This window comes from Pogona vitticeps, chromosome 3 (genome assembly GCF_051106095.1).
Source record: "Pogona vitticeps strain Pit_001003342236 chromosome 3, PviZW2.1, whole genome shotgun sequence".
In the NCBI taxonomy this organism is placed as follows: Eukaryota; Metazoa; Chordata; class Lepidosauria; order Squamata; family Agamidae; genus Pogona; species Pogona vitticeps.
In genome coordinates this window covers 36227203-36247042 of record NC_135785.1, presented here as the reverse complement: position 1 = coordinate 36247042, position 19840 = coordinate 36227203, and the positions used below count along the sequence as shown (strand labels likewise).

Sequence of the window (19840 nt, the reverse complement as noted above, 5' to 3'; positions counted from 1 at the left end):
TTGATCAAAAGCTGAATATGAGTCAACAGTGCAATATGGCTACAAAAAAGGGCAAATGATATTTTAGGATCCATTAAGAGAAGTATAATCTCCAAATCTCTTCAGCACTAGTTAAGACTCATCTAGAATACTTTAATCAAGTTCTGGACACCGCACTTTAAGAAGGATGCCAACAAACTGAAGCCAGATGAGAGAAACAAGGATGATCGGGGGACTGGAAACTAAGCCCTGTGGAAAGACTGAGAGAATTCAGCACGCTTAGCCTTGAGACAAGAAGACAAAAGGGAGAAATGATTGTTGATGTTTAGTCATTAAGTCATGTCCGACTCTTCGTGACACCATGGACCAGAGTACGCCAGGCCCTCCTGTCTTCCACTGCCTCCCAGAGTTGGCTCAAATTCATGTTGGTCACTTTGGTGACACTGTCCAACAATCTCGTTCTCTTTCGTCCCCTTCTCCTCTTGCCTTCACTCTTTCCCAACATCAGGATCTTTTCCAGGGAGTCTTCTCTTCTCATGATATGGCCAAAGTATTGGAGCCTCAGCTTCAGGATCTGTCCTTCCAGTGAGCACTCAGGGTTGATTTCCTTCAGAATGGATAGGTTTGATCTCCTTGCAGTCCAGGGGACTCTCAAGAGTCTCCTCCAGCACCACAATTCAAAAGCATCAATTCTTTGGTGGTCAGACTTCTTTATGGTCCAGCTCTCACTTCATACATCGCTACAGGAAAAACCATAGCCTTGACTATGTGGACTTTTGTCGCCATGGTGATGTCTCTGCTTTTTAAGATGCTGTCTAGGTTTGTCATACCCAGAGTTGTATCATCTGCATATCTGAGGTTGTCAATATTTCTTCCAGCAATCTTAATTCCGGCTTGGGATTCATCCAGTCCTGCCTTTTGCATGAGGTATTCATGGGAGACAATATACAGCCTTGTTGTACTCCTTTTCCAATTTTGAACCAATCAGTTGTTCCATATCCAGTTCTAACTGTTGCTTCCTGTCCCACATATAGATTTCTCAGGAGATAGATAAGGTGGTCAGGCACTCCCATTTCTTTAAGAACTTGCCATAGTTTGCTGTGGTCCACACAGTCAAAGGCTTTTGTGTAGTCAATGAAGCAGAAGTAGATGTTTTTCTGGAACTCTCTGGCTTTCTCTATAATCCAGCACATGTTAGCAATCTGGTCACTATTTCCTCTGCCCCTTCGAAATCCAACTTGTATTTCTGGGAGTTCTTGGTCCACATACTGCTGAAGCCTACCTTGTAGGATTTTGAGCATAACCTTGCTAGCGTGTGAAATGAGTGCAATTGTATGGTAGTTGGAGCATTCTTTGGTGCTGCCCTTCTTTGGGATTGGGATGTAGACTGATCTTTTCCAGTCCTCTGGCCACTGCTGAGTTTTCCAAACTCACTGGCATATTGAGTATGGGAGAAATGATAGCACTTTTCAAATACTTTAAAGATAGTCATACTGATGAGGATCAGGATCTGTTCTTGATCATCCCAGGGTGCAGGTCACATAATAATGGGCTCAAGTTACAGGAAGCCAGATTTAGACTGAATATCAGGAGAAATCCTCTTACCTGTTAGAACAGTATGGCAATAGAACCAATTACCTTGAGAGGTGGTGAGTGTTCTAACACATTCAAGAGAAAATTGGACAACCATCTGTCATATCTGCTCTGATTTGGATTCCTGCATTGAGCAGGGGGTTGGACCCACTAGCCTTCCAACTTAATTCGTCTATGATTCTATTATTTTAAACATATCTGTGGGTCTTTTTATGACCTGAGATACTGTTAGTCATGCCTGGCGACACTGCAAATGGGGGAAATAAGATGTTCAGCCACAGAACATCCCTCACCAAGTTTTCTAGGATGCTTTTAAACTCACTAGAGGATGGTTATGACAAAACCGATCCTCAGATATCTCATTTTCCTTGAAAGTCCTATTTCAGTCGCTATAAGCCAGATGCAACTTGGCTTCGCATGACAAACTGCTATAGCTATAAACAAAGAATGAGAAATTTGATACCATCCAGATGTAGTAGGACTCCATCTCTCACTAGCCCTAACCAGAAGGATCAGTAGTAAGGGATAATAAAGCTGTAGTCCAATATCCCACAGGTTACCAGTCCTCAAATCCTAGTATGTTTCTGTTTTCAAGAAACCTTTAGCTTACAGTAAATAAAGAAGAGATAAATATGCTATATACTTTGGATTAATGCAAAGTAGAGTTACAATGGAAAATTAAAGCCACTCTTGAAGATAACATCGTTTACAATGGACAAACCTACAGAATGCTGAAGAACTGCCCCATATTTTTGATACATTTTGGTCTCGACATTTTTACACATGCCCAGATTACTTGCTGAATCAACTGAAAAAGCAGTACGTTTGTTGTCTGAAAATATAAAACAGAGCAGCCCATAAAATCCTGTTTGAATCATGGCCCTGCCAGATTCACCACAAAAGTAGAAAAGTCACAACATATCCTTTGTCATCTGAATTTATTGGATTTTTGGTGCTTGAATAAAGGGGGGAAAAGAAGGTGTTCAATTTTTTTTAAAGAGCAGAGGCATGAATCAGTTACAATAATGTGTTAATTTGTTTTATTTCCTGTTTCATTTTTATTTCATTCAAATGCGCTCAAGGTCAGTTTCAGTAGGTTGAGTATTAGTCAAGCATCTATATAAATATATTAAATGAAAGGAAGTGTCTAAATATTTCTTGATGGAAAATAATTGAAGAGTTGTGTTTGAGAGCAAAACTAGATGAGGTGATTGAGATCTATAATAGCTTTCAATTATTACACTTTTGCTCAGGCCTTGGAAAGTTTTTTATGGACTATAATGTACCGTGTCCTTCAGGCAGCACTACTACTGACTGCAGTATTATGGAAGTTGTAGAGTACAAATTAATAACTCCAAGTTCTATTTTTGCAAAGAAAAGCTGCATTGTGGTGGTGCACCCCTGGATGGACTGAATTCAAATCTGGGAAAGGACAGGAAGGTATCCCCTATAAGGGCAGGGCCACAACAGAATGGCCACAACTAACTTAGCTGGCTGGATAGCTCAGTGGTTTATGTATCTAGCTGTGGAGCCAAGGGCTAGAAGTTCAGTTCCCAACTGTGTATCTCAGAAGAGCCAGCTTGTGTGGCCTTGATCTTCTGCAGTCCCAGGGTGTCCCTAGAAGAAGGGAATGGTAAACCACTTCTGAATACCTAGAAAACCCTGGAAAGGATCACCATAAGTCAGAAGTGACTTGACAACAAAAATAATTATTATTAATTACCAGCTTTCTCTTTGATCAGCTCGATCTTATGTATTCCTATTCAGGTGTACCACTGCAGATGGTGACAGCAGCCACAAAATTTAAAGATGCCTGCTTCTTGGGAGGAAAGCGATGACAAACCTCAACAGCATCTTTAAAAACAGACATCGCCTTGTCGACAAAGGTCCACATAGTCAAAGCTATAGTTTTTCCAGTAGTGATGTATGGAAGTGAGAGCTGGACCATAAAGAAGTCTGACCGCCGAAGAATTGATGCAGGCGTCTTCTAATTTTGTGGCTGCTGTCACCATCTGCAGTCATCATGGAGCCTAAGAAAGTAACATCTGTCACTGCCTCCATATTTTCCCCTTCTATTTGCCAAGAGATGATGGGACCATTGACCATGATTTTAGGTTTTTTTGATGTTGAGCTTCAGACCATTTTTGGCATTCTCCTCTTTCACCCTCATTACAAGGTTCTTTAATTCCTCCTCACTTTCTGCCATCAGAGTGGTATCATCTGCATATCTGAGGTTGTTGATATTTCTTCCGGCAACCTTAATTCCGGCTTGGGATTCAAAGCATAGTTATGATTTATTTAAAAGGGGGTAGGTGTGCTCAGGAAATTGTGTCAAGGATAATTTCCACACTGAGGTAGAACAAGGCCTATGATAATCAGCAGCTATACTTGACAGGTGTGCAAAATGCTGAATCATGCAGTCTGGGATGATGCGATGTCCACACTGATCGGCTGTATGTAAACATGCATGTGTATAACTTTGCAGACCTGTGGAGAAGATGTATGGATCTCTTCTATGAATGTCATGATGCTAGTTTGTACTGCTGAACTTCTGTATATACTGTAAATACACTTGGTGTTGGAAGAAGCTGTCTTTGTGTGAATCAACTGTCTGTGTGAATCAACTGAATCATTCTGAGTTTCAGTGGATGGAACCCATAAATTACTATTACTCTTGTGCCATGGCATGCTTACCATTCAACAGAACAGCATCTTCAAAACTAGGACTCAGTTCCTAACATGTAACAAGTTGTTGATCTTTAAATATCCTCTTCTTGTCAAGTACAGGTTGGTGACCACAGAAGAAAATCATGGGCTATAGGTGGAACCCCCATGGGTTGGACATCTCCCACCCCTCCATTAGTGTCATGGTGTCAATATGAGAGACTCTCCCCAGCTGCTTTTTACAAGAAACTGAATGAGATACAGTAGAAGATCTGGATCTCCATCATCTCTTGTAGATGAGCCCAGAACAGTGGATATGCTGACTGGGATGTCTGGAAGCTTCCCAAAGGCATGTAGTACAGACAGCATGCTAGACTACATGGATCATTAGTCTGCTGATGTAGTTAGTGGTCCTTCTCTCCTGTTCTTCAGCATGACTTCAGCTAGGTAAGGCCCTCAGTGGACTTTGTCAAGCTCCCTGGAGATCTTAAGCACTATGTTAACCCTGTACAATCTTCCCAGACCTGGTGGTTTCTAGATAGATGGAACTGGCTAGATGACATGTTTGTTTTAGATGTCTGGAGATGTAGCTTAACACATTTTGTAGGGACCAAGGTAGGGATGGGTGTTCTATCACATAAAACATGGATTGTTGCATGTAATGCCTCCACCCCCAATTCTATAGATTTCATAGAGAGAACCCCATAATGAGCATATCAGGTTGCTCACTGAATAGGGAGCAGCAATATATTTTTGTACTTCCAAGCTGAATACATATTCTTTAGAAATGAATAAACCACATGGATCCTGGTGCTTACCTTTGCATTCTATACATATTTTATTTTGCACAACAGAGGATTCTTCTTAATCTCTTCCAGACATATATTTTGACCACTATTCACCCTAGCTAGGTTTCTTTTGTCCCTTTTCTGTTCCAAAGGCCATGATTTGTATCAGCGGCAGGGTTTTTAAAACCTTAAAGAACAGAACACTTCATGCTACAGTTCATTACTTTTTACAAGGCAAGGAAGCCTTTAGAATTCAGAGTGGATTCACTTTGAATTGTTTCTTAGACTGCAGGTTCAGTTAGGGCCAATAGCTAGAAATGAGGAGAGGTAAAAATCACAGTAATTGTCTCATTCTGCTGGAATACATAGGAAGCTTTTCTAACTCTTAACATAGTGTTGAAAAATCTAACCACTCATTGCCTTAAATGGCCTTGACAATCTCCCAAATTTCTTTCCTTTCAGAAACCTTTGTTCACGTTGCTTTTCAGAATACAGCCTCACACAGACTATCCCACGCTACTGTTTCTCAGATGTGCTGGACTACAAAACCCATTATTCTCAGCTCTTTTATGGCCCATGCTGGGAATTGCAGCCCAACAGAGAGAGTTGCATGTCTTTTTAACTGCTTTAAAATGTGGCAGGATCACATACTTAGCAAGTCCCATGGTATTCACTGGGATATTTCAGACCTTATTTAACTTTTTCCCCTAGGGGAAAAAATTCTAGTTCATAACTTTATTTCTTCTTCTCTTTGTAACAATGCTATGGGTAAAATTTTATTACAGTAGGACCCTGGTACCCACTAAATTGGCATTCACCAATTCGCTTATCCACTGCCTGAAAATATTAAATAAAAAAAAACACAGAAATACATATTTATAGGTATTCCCACGGTGTATTAGAATCATAGAAAAGTGAATTTGGGATGGGCCTACAAGGCCATCAAGTCCAACCCTCTGCTCAATGCAGGAATACAATCAAAGCATATCTGCCAAGTGCTTGTCTAAGTTTTTCTTGAATGCCTCCAGTGTTGGAGCACTGACCAACTCCTGAGGTAACTGGTTCCATTGTTGTACTGCTCTAACAGTTAGGAAGTTTTTTCTGATATTCAGCTGAAACCTGGCTTCCTTTAACTTGAGCCCATTGTTGTATGTCCTGCACTCTGGGATGATCGAGAACAGATCTTGCCCTTCCTCTGTATGACAGCCTTTCAAATATTTGAAAAGTGCTATCATATCTCCCCTCGGTCTTCTTTTCTCAAGGCTAAACATGCCCAATTCTTTCAGCCTTTCCTCATAAGGCTTGGTTTCCAGTCCCCTGATCATCCTTGTCACTCTCCTCTGAACTTGTTCCAGTTTGTTAGCATCCTTCTTGAAGTGTGGTGTCCAGAACTGGACACAATACTCAAGGTGAGGTCTAACTAACGCTGAAATTATAACTCCTATTTATGCAGCCTAACATAGCATTTGCCTTTTTTGCAGCCACAGCACACTGTTGGCTCATATTTAGCTTGTGATCTACAACAATTCCAAGATCTTTCTCACTTGTAGTTTTGCTGAGCCAGGTATCCCCCATCTTGTAACTGTACTATTGGTTTATTTTTCCGAGGTGCAGTACTTTGCACTTATCCCTGTTGAATTTCATTCTGTTGCTTTCAGCCCAGTGCTCCATCCTATCAAGGGCATTTTGAATTGTGTTTCTGTCTTCTAGGGCATGCCTTGATTATCAGGATCCCAACCATAATGTTTTTCCCTCTCCTTTATTTTTATATTTTGTAGCCCGCAAATGTCAGACTATCATGAGAGATCAGGGAGGGCATACTGTCCCATTAGAATTTCTGTCCTCTTTGCTTCATCCTATGTCCTCATGGATGTTGTGAGTAGAAATTGGAGAGTAGGAAAACTATGTATGCCACATAACGCTCATTGGAAAGAAAAGGGAGACTATAGAGTGAACTAACTAATTACAAGTAATAGGAATTAAGAACTTTTAAAGTAGCAGCCTGCTGAAAAATAGCACCAACTGCCTTGTGTAACAACCAAAGCAAGATGACATGCAAGTCACTCTGGTTTTCTTTTCATTGTTCTTTGCTGCCTTTGCTGAATCTGCTTCAACTACAGCTCCATACTCATTCTAGAGACAGCTTGCATTGTTCCCATCCTCTGATTGTTTTATCAAAGTGCTTATTTGCTTTGGAACAGTACCACATCCTTATTCATATAATACCCAAACTGTAAATCAAGAATATGAACACAAACTATAAGGCTGTGTAATCTTTATTTCCCCGAAGCCAATAGTAATATTCCTCTTCATGTCATTGGACTAAACAGATCTGTAACAATTTTACATTGGCTTAAAAGTTATCATTGTTCAAACAGATTTGTATCAAATGTATGGGCTGAACAGTCTTGATGAAACAAAGCTTTTTTTAATTCTTGATTATTCAACCTTTTTGGCATTGATCTGCCATTTGGGACCACCTCGAAGTTATTTATAATGATGCAAAGACTGAGTTCTCTGAACGTTCAGTTTCCATAGTCAGTTTTGCACCTAAATCAAGCAAGTTCATCTAATGAAAATAGAAATTTAATTACTTCTTCACACAAGCATTCCCCTTGAGCTTTTGCCAAGGCTTTCATGAATGACTAACAGAGCAGATGCTGCAAACAAAGCTAGCCGTCTCTGCTTGCTGCCCTGTTAAGAATGGTGACTCATCAGTATATGACGTCAAAGGTCTGAAAAGAAAGTAAGAGGATTTGAAACATCATAATATAAGAACCTGAACTTCCTCTAAAACATTCACAGATATGTGGGCAGATGCTGACTTCTGCTCATTAGAAAATTGGTTGGTGATGGAAACTTCCACTATCCTAAGATCTGGATCATAGCCTTCACTTGGAGTTTAGAAAAGTGACTTTGGATTCTGGGAGATGTAGTTTAACAAAGTAATATTTCCAGTCTCCTACTGTGAGGGTAGCTTATAAGATCCTTCTGAGCTGGATCAGACTAAATGCCCACTGTGTGCCAGGATTTGGTAGAAGAGGCACCAGGACCCAGTCCAGAGCAAGACCACAGGAACAAGGTACAGTGGTGCCCCGCATAGCGAGGTTAATCCATTCCGGATTAACCATCGCTATGGGGAAACATCGCTATACGGAACGGAAAATGCCATAGAAATGCATTAAACTTAGTTTAATGCGTTCCCATGGCTCTTAAACTCACCGTTCTGCGAAGTTTCTCCATAGTGCCGCCATTTTCGCACTCTCGGTAAGCGAGGGCGGGGCGCGAAAATGGTGCGGGCGGCCATTTTCTGCACCCAGCGACCATTTAGGAACCGCCGATCAGCTGTTCCCAAAATGGCCGCCGGGTGCAGAAATGATCGCAATGCGATGTTTAGCCTATCTAAACATCGCAATGCGATTGCATTAGTGACCCCAAAAAACGGGTCGCTATGCGGATTCGTTGTTAAACGGTGCGCTCATTAAGCGAGGCACCACTGTATAACCAACCCCACAGCCCAAGCTGAGACCAACCAGATAGGATTTTGAGTCCAAACAGCAGCTGAGTAGAAAGATAATGCAGATCATAGTCAGACGGTCCAGGGATCGATGCCAGGAGGAACTGTATCAAGACAGCAGGGTCCAGGGATGCAAGGAGAGGCAAGGCAGGAACAGTTGCTTCTTGGATTGAATTTTCTTTCAAACCTTCTGTTAATATGTCCATCTCTGCCACTTCCACAATCTTTTCCACAAGTTCTTCAAGATTTGGCATTTCGGTTTTCTTCCATTTCCATGCATATAGTATTCTGGGTGAAGTTATTATATGTATCACCAAATGGTGATACATATAATATCTCTCCTATCTAAACTCTCTAGTAATATAGTAATCTAGTAATATTTAATAAGAATAATTCTGGTTTAAATAGTATATTACGTAGCAGCCCCTTCATGGATTGCTGCCTTGTCATGGTGAAGGGGCTTGAGTAATTCAGAGAAGCTATGAGCTATGCCATGCAGGGAGACCTAAGATGGACAGGTCATAGTGGAGAGTTCTGACTAAACATGCTCCACCTGGAGCAGGAACTGGCAAGCCACTCCAGTATCTTTGCCAAGAAAACTCTGTGAACAGAAACAAAAGGCTAAAAGATATGATGCTGGAAGATGAGCCCCTCAGGTCAGAAGATGTCCAAAATTCTACTGAGGAAGAGCAAATGACAAGTAGCTCCAGAGCTAATGAAGTGGTTGGGCCAAAGCCAAAAGGACACTCAGCTGCGGACGCACCTGGAAGTGAAAGGAAAGTCCGATGCTGCAAAGAAAAATATTGCATAGGAACCTGGAATGTAAGATCTATGAACCTTGGTAAGCTGGAGGTGGTCAAACAGGAGATGGCAACAATAAACATTGACAATCTGGGCATCAATGTTTGAATTGAATTCTCCCATTCTAAAATGAATGGGAATGGGCAAAGTCAATTCAGACAATTATCATATATACTATTGTGGGCAACAATCTTGTAGAAGTGGAGTAGCCCTCATAGTGAACAAAAGAGTGGGAAAAGCTGTACTGGGATACAATCTCAAAAATGATATGCTCCAACTGCCATACAGTTACACTCATTTCACACGCTAGCAAAGTTATGCTCAAAAGCATACAAGGTAGGCTTCAGTAGTATGTTGACTGAGAACTCCCAGAAGTACAAGCTGGATTTCGAAGGGGCAGGGAAACTAGAGACCAACTTGCTAACATGCAGTGGATTATGCAGAAAGCCAGAGAGTTCCAGAAAAAATCTACTTCTGCTTCATTGACTACACTAAAGCTTTTGACTGTGTAAACCACAGCAAACTATGGCAAGTTCTTAAAGAAATGGGAGTGCCTGACCACTTTATCTATCTCCTGAGAAATCTCTATGTGGGACAGGAAGCAAGAGTTAGAACTGGACATGGAACAACTGATTGGTTCAAAATTGGGAAAGGAGTACGACAAGGCTGTATATTGTCTCCCTGCTTATTTATATGCAGAATACGTCATGTGAAAGACAGGACTGGATGAATCCCAAGCCAGAATTAAGATTGCCGGAAGAAATATCAACAACCTCAGATATGCAGATGATACCACTCTGATGGCAGAAAGTGAGGCGGAATTAAGGAACCTCTTAATGAGGCTGTAAGAAGGGAGCGCCAAAAATGGTCTGTAGCTCAACATAAAAAAAACCCCTAAGATCATGGCCACTGGTTCCATCACCTCCTGGCAAATCGAAGCTGAAAATATGGAGGCAGTGACAGATTTGACTTTCTTGGGCTCCATGATCACTACAGATGGTGTCAGCAGCCACGAAATTAAAAGAAGCCTGCTTCTTCAGAGGAAAGCGATGACAAACCTAGACAGCATCTTAAAAAGCAGAGACATCACCTTGCCAACAAAGGTACGCATAGTCAATAGTCACAGCTATGGTTTTTTCCAGTAGTGATGTATGGAAGTGAGAGCTGGACCATAAAGAAGTCTGAACACCAAAAATTTGATGCTTTTGAATTGTGGTGCTGGAGGAGGCTCTTGAGAGTCCCCTGGACTGCAAGGAGAACAAACCTATCCATCCCGAAGTATCTCAACCTTGAGCGCTCACTGGAAGGACAGCTCCTGAAGCTGGGGCTCCAATACTTTGGCCATCTCATGAAACGAGAAAGAGATGCTGGGAAAGTGTGAAGGCAAGAGGAGGAGGGGACGACTGTGGTCATACAGTCTTTTAACACTTCATCTTCTATCTTAATTTCTAATAACAATTCGTATATTTTTAAGCAATTTGTCATACGTTTCTAATAGTATTTTATCCGGGGGTATTTGCTCTTCATAAAACCTCTCCTTTTTATCTTTTACATATCTAGATTCCGGTTGTAATCTAGCCCACCAATCTATATACGAGGGGCTGCTGATAAGTATTGAGCTATATATATCTTGTTCTTCTAACTTGTCTTTTGTTTTTAATTCACAATTTCCTTTTAGTAATTTTTTATATCTGGATAGTTTATGGTCCAGGGGAGATACACATTTAATATGGTCCAATTATCTTTCCCGCAAACCTAGCGGTTCATCCCACCAACCTAGCGGTTCAAAAGCATGCAAATGCAAGTAGATAAATAGGGATCACCTCGGTGGGAAGGTAACAGCGTTCCGTGTCTAAGTCGCACTGGCCATGTGACCATGGAAGATTGTCTTTGGACAAAACGCTGTCTCTATGGCTTGGAAACAGGGATGAGCACCGCCCCCTAGAGTCGAACATGACTGGACAAAAAATTGTCAAGGGAATCTTTACCCTTTACCTAATTATCCTTCACTTTATCTGGAAGCTGAGTCATGGCAATTGGACTTCTTTCTTATTAGGTTGAAACATTTTGTTACTCATCCAAGTAGCTTCTTCAGTCTGAGGAGAGTTTGTAGGAGATCACTGATATAACCTGGTTTCACTTCCCCCTTCTCGTTAAATGGACAAAGGACTTGGGGTGAGTGAAAACACCACCTCTGTGGTCCTTCTCCACCCATTGTTATAGGTCATTAACAGTTATTAACAGCGGTCTTTCTGGTGTGTGTGGTCCTGACCTTTCTGGGGACAGATGAAAAAGCAGTGTGATAAATAGGAGACAGATTGTACCTAAGGCTTCTACCCCGTTGAGTGAGGTACAAACCCCGTTGAGTGAGGGATTTTCTATATGCACATGTATGGCCTCCTTGACCCCCTCAAACCACCTACCTTCTTGGTACAAAGTGAGAGAATACACGTATCAGGGGTCTCTTACCAACTATCCTTAGAGTATAGGAGTGGACCATGCTCCTGTACCTTCCTTCTGGTTGCACTGCTAAAGATGCCAAATGCAATGCAATTTATACATTTTATTTGGTAAATAACTTTTTCTCCTAATTTAGTGCTGGAGCACTGAATATTAGTAGACACTAAATATTAAATATTAAACATTTAATATCCACATGATTTGTTGAAATCACAGATTTATTCTATAGCCTTAAACTGATAGTACTCAGTTGAATGCTGATCTGTCTTCTCAGTTCAGTGCTATTTCACTTGCTAAACTTAAAAAAGTTTGGGGGACTGGGACTGGAGCCTGGTCATGAGTGGAGTTTTGGCTGCAGTACTGCAGTTTAACCACTGTGCCATGAGGCTTTTCTGTGACATGAGGCTATCTATGAAGCTGGTCATAGGAAATATCATATAGGTCAGCAATTTTATCTTCCCTGACATCACTCTAAAAGGGTATTTCATAGTGATTTTTATGTAGTCAAATTGTCTTTGTTTCATTGTTTATGGGACCTCCTAGGCATCAGCAGTAGTAAATGGAACTGTTTTCCTTCCAGGCATTCTCTGGGTAGACTCTGCAAAGAGGTACCACTTGTACCTCTGTCACAGGTGAGAAATACATATTTTCTTTTGAAGTTATTGCTAAAGGAAGTCCAGAGTCAAATTCAAGTAGTCAGCTGGCTGCTATTCCTTCCTGTCCTTTCTGATGTTGACGCAGTAAGTTGCTATTGCACACGAGATTTTCAGTTTCAAAAGAGACTTGATTAAAAATCCACCTCCCCACCTCTTTTTGGAAAACAAGGATTCTAGCAGCACCTGGGGTGGTGAGTGGAAATTAAGGCTTTTTCTATTTTTATATTTCATGCAAGCTTTATTTCCTGCATTGTGAGTGAGCCAGTGACTGTGTGTGTGTGTGTGTTGTGCGTAGTTTGTTGGAACCAGAAGAACAGCTAAAGCTGTGAGAAGTCATATCATGTAAAGCAGTTAATTGACTGAGACTCTGGCAAGGCAACTCAGCTATCTGTTAAAATCCTTAAGTAAGCAACTTGGTGCAGCACCATTTCATCGGGTTAATGCTAGGCTGTCTGACAATAACATCAGTAGCAATTTTGTAATTAAGAGTAATCAAACATTTACTGAATTAGCTTATGAACTTCAAGCTCAAAAATATGGGAACAGGTTCTTTTAATTCTTAACAAACTCAAGACTTCTTGATTAAATTCCTCAACTGTGTTCAGTCGTCTCTGCAGAATATAATGTAAGAATGGGAAATGTTCCTGGGAAAGAAAATGATTATTTTCTCCTCCAGGGCAACTGTGCCTTTATAGAGGAACACAAGAGCCGGCCTCATAGCAGTACAGGAACTTGGAAATGTTACAGGTTTTTTTTACTACAGTTCCCATAATCCCCAAGCACCATCATCGGGGGTTCTGGGAGTTGTAGTCCAAATTTGTTTTCTCATTTTTACTACTCTACTTTGACTATTCTAGCAGGATTTCAAGGAGTGGTCTGTCCCATCACCAGTTACTGGACTGTGTAACTACAGGTATCAAAGATTCAATGAGGACCTACTGCATACAAAGCCAATTCTCTTACACTATGGTCCTGATTTTAAAAGAAATCCCAAGAAAATCCCTTGCATATTGGTTTTACAAATATTCTTCTCAGTTATCTTGCCAGGACAGGAGACCTGGAAGAGCTAAATGATAAAAAGAAGGGAAAATTTTGAGGAGATCAAATGCCCTTTAGGTTATAGTTCCTTCAAAGTAAGTCCAGTGTAGACTTGGCACTGGCCCAGATTCCACAAACTCAGTTGAATAAATTGATAAATTGACCTTTCCCTTCATCCATCTAGCTTCAGCATTGGCATTTTAGTTCATTAAACCATAGTTTCCGGTGACATTTGATTTAGGAAACTGTGGTCTAAGTGCTCCTTCCAAATGAAGATATTATACCAGGTTTTGATGGCCAGAATCCTACAGTGTAGATAGGTGATTGTGAAAAGAAACCTTCCTCTATTTCTAACTATCCACCTAATTCCTCACTTTCTCAGGTCAGGGAACAAGTTGCACATCAGCTTGAGTACTTGGTTGTGTGATGGACATAGAATGGCAAGAGAAAAACAATGGTGTGATTCCTTTTATGCATGTGGTTGTTCCCAAAAGGATTTTGGCCAATGTATTTTTGAAGTTTGCAGTTTATGACCTTAAGTGCTTAATTTCTCAACACAGAGGTTAACTTTTATATTTAATGTTCATGGTTTACATCACAAATACGTGTGAAACACAAACTGATTCTGGACATTACTCTTTGTCAAAAACATTGAACATACAATATCACAGATACAGGAACTGGGCAGCCTGTTAGAAAGAGGATTCTTCACCATTTCCATATCTGAGACTCACCTTTAGCCGAAATATTCATTTGTGATCCCTTTCCTTAATTTTTTTAAAAAATCTTATATTCCTTTTAGGATTGTCCATAGGATTATCCATAGGTCCCCTAAGTTGGTTTGAAAGCCAGTTCAGAATCTATTCGGTCTGGAGCAACTTGAGCATCATTTGATTATATTTGTGACCCAGATCTGAACTGACTTCTAAATTTGTAAAACCAATGTAGTAGAAAGCCAAAAATGCCATAACATTTTTGGTTTTGCACTAATACATATGGATTTGGACACATGCTGGACTCTAAGGAGGTGACTAAACCGGCCAAATTTCAGACAGCTAGTTTCAGCACTTTGCATATTAGTAACAATAATTGTGTGCTGTCAAGTTGATTCCAACTTAGGGCAACCCTTTCCAGGATTTTCTACAGAGAGAGTGCACATTCCCTTCTTCTGTGCAGCTTGCCCAAGACCACACAGGCTGGCTCTTCTTCCTGGAGGCACAGTAGGGAACCAATCTCTCAGCCTCTGGCTCTGGAGCAGAGCTATCCAGTCAGTGGTTTGCATAGTAGGTTGCATTCCTAGTGAAATGCCTGTACTATTTTGTTGTTGTTGTCATGTTTATTCAATTTTAAAAAATTAAAGGGGTAAAGCATTTTATGGGTCTGTGTGTCTATCGGTGTGTTTTTTAAAAAAGGAAAGTCAGTAAGCTGGATTTGAGTCCCATCCAGTTTGAAGTGGGCCTCAAAGCAGAAGTGATTTTTCTGTATTAGTGAAAACCAAGTTCATTCAGCTGCAATCCAATGTGTAGTTGCAAACCAGTAAAAAGATATGGCCAAGATGCCCACATTTCAGCTATGCTCCCACTCCTGTCAAAATCCAGAGGGGAGAAAAGAATCTAGACAACTTGTGCAGTGAAAGGAGAGACCAAAGGCAAACAGAATACATGCACTATATGTAAGTAGAAGCAAAATGAGACCCACTCAGAAGTTCTTTAGCCCAACTTCAACTATCATTCATCCTTAATCTTTAAAGATAATGCATGTGTGCATTAAATAAACAAACAACTCCTGAAATCAAAAGTATATAGCCTTTATTCAAGCCCAGTTCTTGTCCTTTGGAAAGTAATAAAATCTACCTGCAGTTCCCTGTAGCAATTTTTCACAAGTAGAAAGCTTTCTTCTTTATAGGCTCAGTGATGTAAAACTGGCTAATACAGCAACTGGATGGGAGGTGCAGAGAGAGCTATAAAGATAGTATTGTTGGTAGCCAGAGCCCACCAAAACTGTTGTGCTAAGAACGTAATTTGCTTTTAGACCTTCTCTACAAAGAAATAACCCAAATAGCTTCTGATGAAAAGAGGGAGCAGCACAGAAAAACAAAGCAGATACCAAAGTTCACATAGTGTAAGTGAGAGTGCAAATGTGTGAGTGCTCCATTCCCATTACTACTCTCCATACAGGGTTGCTGAGATATAAACAGCCAAGAGATGGGGGAACCTCGGGGGTACGGGGGGAGAAAAATGGCATGTGGAATATGTTCTTTTACAATGATAAATAATATATCTATAACATGGTAGTCAAACTATATAACATAAAGACCTTAATGAAAGATGTATGAGATTTTATGTATTTAAGATCTCTCCTTCAAGACTAAATTTACATTCAGGCATGTGAACAATAGCTGATAATGAGTTCAGCTCTTTTCTACTGAGGTTCTTTTCCTATCTTTTTTTTTTTTTTTTTTTTTTTTTTTTTACTAAATCACTTAGAATTTCCTAGCTTGCATTGAGAGTTCTAGTCCAAAAACAGTCTAGACAAAGACAGCCAGAGGGAAAGCTGAGATAACAGAAATTTACTGGGTATCTCACTAGTTGGCTTGTCACCTTTTGCTTCAGCACTTTGCTATCAAACTATGTTAAGAAAGCAAATCTGTGGTCAAACAGCCGTTTGAAATAATGTTTATTAATGATGGACTCTGTCTTCCCCCACCTAGTCTATGGCCAAATACAGGTGAGCATATTGATGAAAACCCTGCCCTATGCTCTTTCGGTAACACTCTTACCTGTTCTTTGCCCCAGTCCTCAACCTTATTGTGTGCTTCCAGATCTCTGTGACTGGGACAGCGCAAAAGGCTATCCATAATCAATATGGAAAACAGAGTAGACTTTTAATACTCACACAAGATTTTTCTGCTGCCACTGGGTCTCTTCTAGCAATGGCACAAAAGTCAGCAGGAAGTTAAATTTCTGTGACAAGTGAACAAAGAAAAGGGTGAAGGAAAGAGAGCGACAAACTCGACCATATTAATTCTGACCTAGCCACTCAAAGCCCATACAAGAAGAGTGCATTCATTTACAGTCATGTGCACACTCAGTTCTAGCAGTGTAAACTTCAATGAAGCAAGCTGAGGAAGGAAGGAAGGAAGGAAGGAAGGAAGGAAGGAAGGAAGGAAGGAAGGAAGTTCTAGAATACAATGCTAATTGACAGTGAGGACTCATGTCTTTCATTTCGGCCTTCAGCTAAGTAAAATAGCTGACCAAATGGTTGCAAGGGGATATATAGTGCCCTGTGACCTCACTTAACCATTTCTCACCCCTCAGTATCTGTGAGAGTTCTTGGGGTTTATTGGGAAGTTCAGCTGCCAATCTCCTCCTTTGGCACCAGCTGTGAATTGCTTTCTCTTTCCCCTTTTTTGGTTTGGAAATAGTTAGTTAGTTAGTTAGTTAGTTAGTTAGTTAGTTAGTTAGTTAGTTAGTTAGTTAGTTAGTTAGTTAGTTAGTTAGTTAGTTAGTTAGTTAGTTAGTTAGTAGTGGCGCTGAGGGCTAAACCGCAGAAGCCTGTGCTGCAGGGTCAGAAGACCAAGCAGTCGTAAGATCGAATCCACGCGACGGAGTGAGCGCCCGTCAGTTGTCCCAGCTCCCGCCAACCTAGTAGTTCGAAAGCATGCAAATGCAAGTAGATAAATAGGGACCACCTCGGTGGGAAGGTAACAGCGTTCCGTGTCTAAATCGCACTGGCCATGTGACCACGGAAGATTGTCTTAGGACAAACGCTGGCTCTATGGCTTGGAAACGGGGATGAGCACCGCCCCCTAGAGTCTGGACAAAAATTGTCAAGGGAAACCTTTACCTTTACCTTTCTCTCCACGAAGGGACCCAAGGCACCTCACAATGTCAAAACAGGTAAAACTAGAAAAAATATATTATGGAGAAAAAGCAATTAAACTACACTAATAACTAAAAACCCATTAAGTAATTTAAAAAAAAAACATTTAAAACTATAAAGGCAAACGTAACAAAAGACAAGCATCCAGAGTTTGGCTTTAAAAAATCCCCAGGCATGCAAGATTGAATATAAATGATACACAGTGGGAAGGGCTGTTCTTTACTGCATGAGTGAACAGGGTTTGCAAAATTATCCCCAGTTTTCCCTATTTCCATTCATTTGTCTGAACACAGTGCACATCTCTAATGCCACGTATACATTGGGAGGTAAGGCAGAGCAAAGGTTCAAGACAGGACTAAATTATGAGAAATTTGACAGTGCTGCTGAATATGGTTTCCTTGCATGATCTCTGCCCGTTCCCCACTCCTACCTTTCATAGCTGAAGCATAGCTTCCTTAGAGTCTACACAACTCAGACAAGGGTAAGTGAAGGTGAAATTGACCAGATACAGGACATGTGGTATCTGCTAGATAGAGATCAGGAACCAGTCGTAGCAAACAAGGTCCAAAGGCCTGCAGCAGGACATGTGGCCCAAGAGATTCTGGTGTGCAGCTGACAGATGATGTGGGTGGAAGAGAGGGAGTCTGTATCGCTGCTCTGCCCCAAATTGCTTTGACTGAGGAACTGGCAGGAAAGCCATGAGCTGGAGAAATATTTGAAAACCCACCGTCTTCTATATAAGCCTGACCAGATTTTCTAAGTCAAGATAGATCCTTCTCTGATGCCTCAGAGCTACCTTTGATAGAGGCACCAGGGAGGGCCTCTCTGAGAGAGGAGAACTCACATTTGAGGAAGATAGAGCCTGTCTTCTTCCTGTTGACCTTCTGCTGGCAGTTTAAGATTTTTCTATGCAGACGGACTTTGGCATTTAAGCTGGACTGCTGCGGAAGAAGCTTTAACCCAGGAGGCACTGTTCTTTCTTTTTATCAGTGCATCTTAAACTGTGCTTGAAATCTTGTTTGTTTGTTCTCATCCTATCTGTATTATTTGATCTCATCACGGTTGGCACATCAGTTGAGTGCCTTTCTTTGGGAAACTCAATCAGTCATCAGTCAATCATGTTCTCCAATACTAAGCCCGCAGAGAGTTCTCCTGATGTTGAACTCTCTAAATAAAAGCCTATGAAGAGAAACAGTGCCTCTCCCTTTCCTTCCCTAGGCCGTGCTACATAGATAGTTGTTTTCCTCTATTAGCCAGCATAATTTGGAGACAGTTAGGTACCACCTTTCCGTCCTAAGCACACCAGATCTTGTCTGATTTTGAAAATAAGCAGAGTCAGGACTTAGTGGCACTTATGTATGAAACCTTGAGGGAACACCAGGAATCTAAAGGTGGGAGTGGGGAAAAATTGTCCCTAAAATCCTGGAAAAACACTACCAGACAGATCTGACAATACTAGACTATTTATTTATTTATTTATTTATTTATTTATTTATTTATTTATTTATTTATTTATTTATTTATTTATTTATTTGATTTTTACCCCGCCCCTCTAGACCATGTCTACTCGGGGCGGCTTACAAAATAAAACAGAACAGTATAAAAATATATAAAATCATAAAATTACAATTACAATTTCAATTTAAAACAATTAATTTAAAGAGAGGATTACCAAGATGGAATAGCAAAGAAAAAGAAAAAGAGAAAGACTTAATTGACTGGAGGGAAGGCCTGCTTGAATAACCAAGTTTTTAACTGGCTTTTAAAAACACCCAGCGAGGGTGCCAGCCGAATTTCTGTTGGAAGGGCGTTCCACAGCCGAGGAGCCACCGCCGAGAAGGCCCGGTTTCTTGTTTTTTCCTTCCGGGCCTCTCTCGGCGTCAGACCCCTCAGCCGCCCCTGCTGGCTATGTCGGGTGATTCGGGTAGATCTGGGTGGGAGAAGACGGTCTGCCAAATATTGAGGTCCCAAACCGTTTAGGGCTTTATAAGTGATCATTAGCACTTTGAAGTCAACGCGGAAACGGATGGGTAACCAGTGCAAAGCAGCCAGGGTGGGGGAGATATGCTGGTGTTTTCTCACCCCACTAAGGAGCCTGGCTGCTGCATTCTGGACCATCTGAAGTTTCCGCGTCAGCCTCAAAGGCAGCCCCACGTAGAGTGCATTACAATGGTCTAATCTCGAGATTACGAGCGCATGGACTAGAGTAGTGAGGGGCCCCCGATCAAGATATGGTCGCAGCTGGGCAATCCGCCATAGATGAAAATAGGCGGAGCGGACCACGGACGCCACCTGGGTTTCCATGGTAAGCGCCGGGTCCAGATGTATTCCCAAGCTGCGGACCTCACTCTTTGCGGCAAGGGTCGTCCCTCCAAAGGAGAGGGAGTCACCTATGCCGCTGACGGAAGGGCCGCCCACCCTCAAGACCTCCGTCTTGTCCGGGTTCAGCCTCAGTCCATTTG

The 19840-nt window shown here is 41.2% G+C and overlaps 1 long non-coding RNA gene across 1 annotated transcript; it reads right to left on the bottom strand.

Moving 5' to 3' along the window:
* Positions 1 to 911: 911 nt before the first annotated feature.
* Positions 912 to 18835, bottom strand: LOC144587820 (uncharacterized). Its single transcript, XR_013542987.1, has 2 exons — positions 16392 to 18835; positions 912 to 7759 (listed from the first exon to the last, which is right to left on the bottom strand). It is a non-coding gene; the product is annotated as an uncharacterized LOC144587820 (long non-coding RNA).
* Positions 18836 to 19840: the final 1005 nt, after the last annotated feature.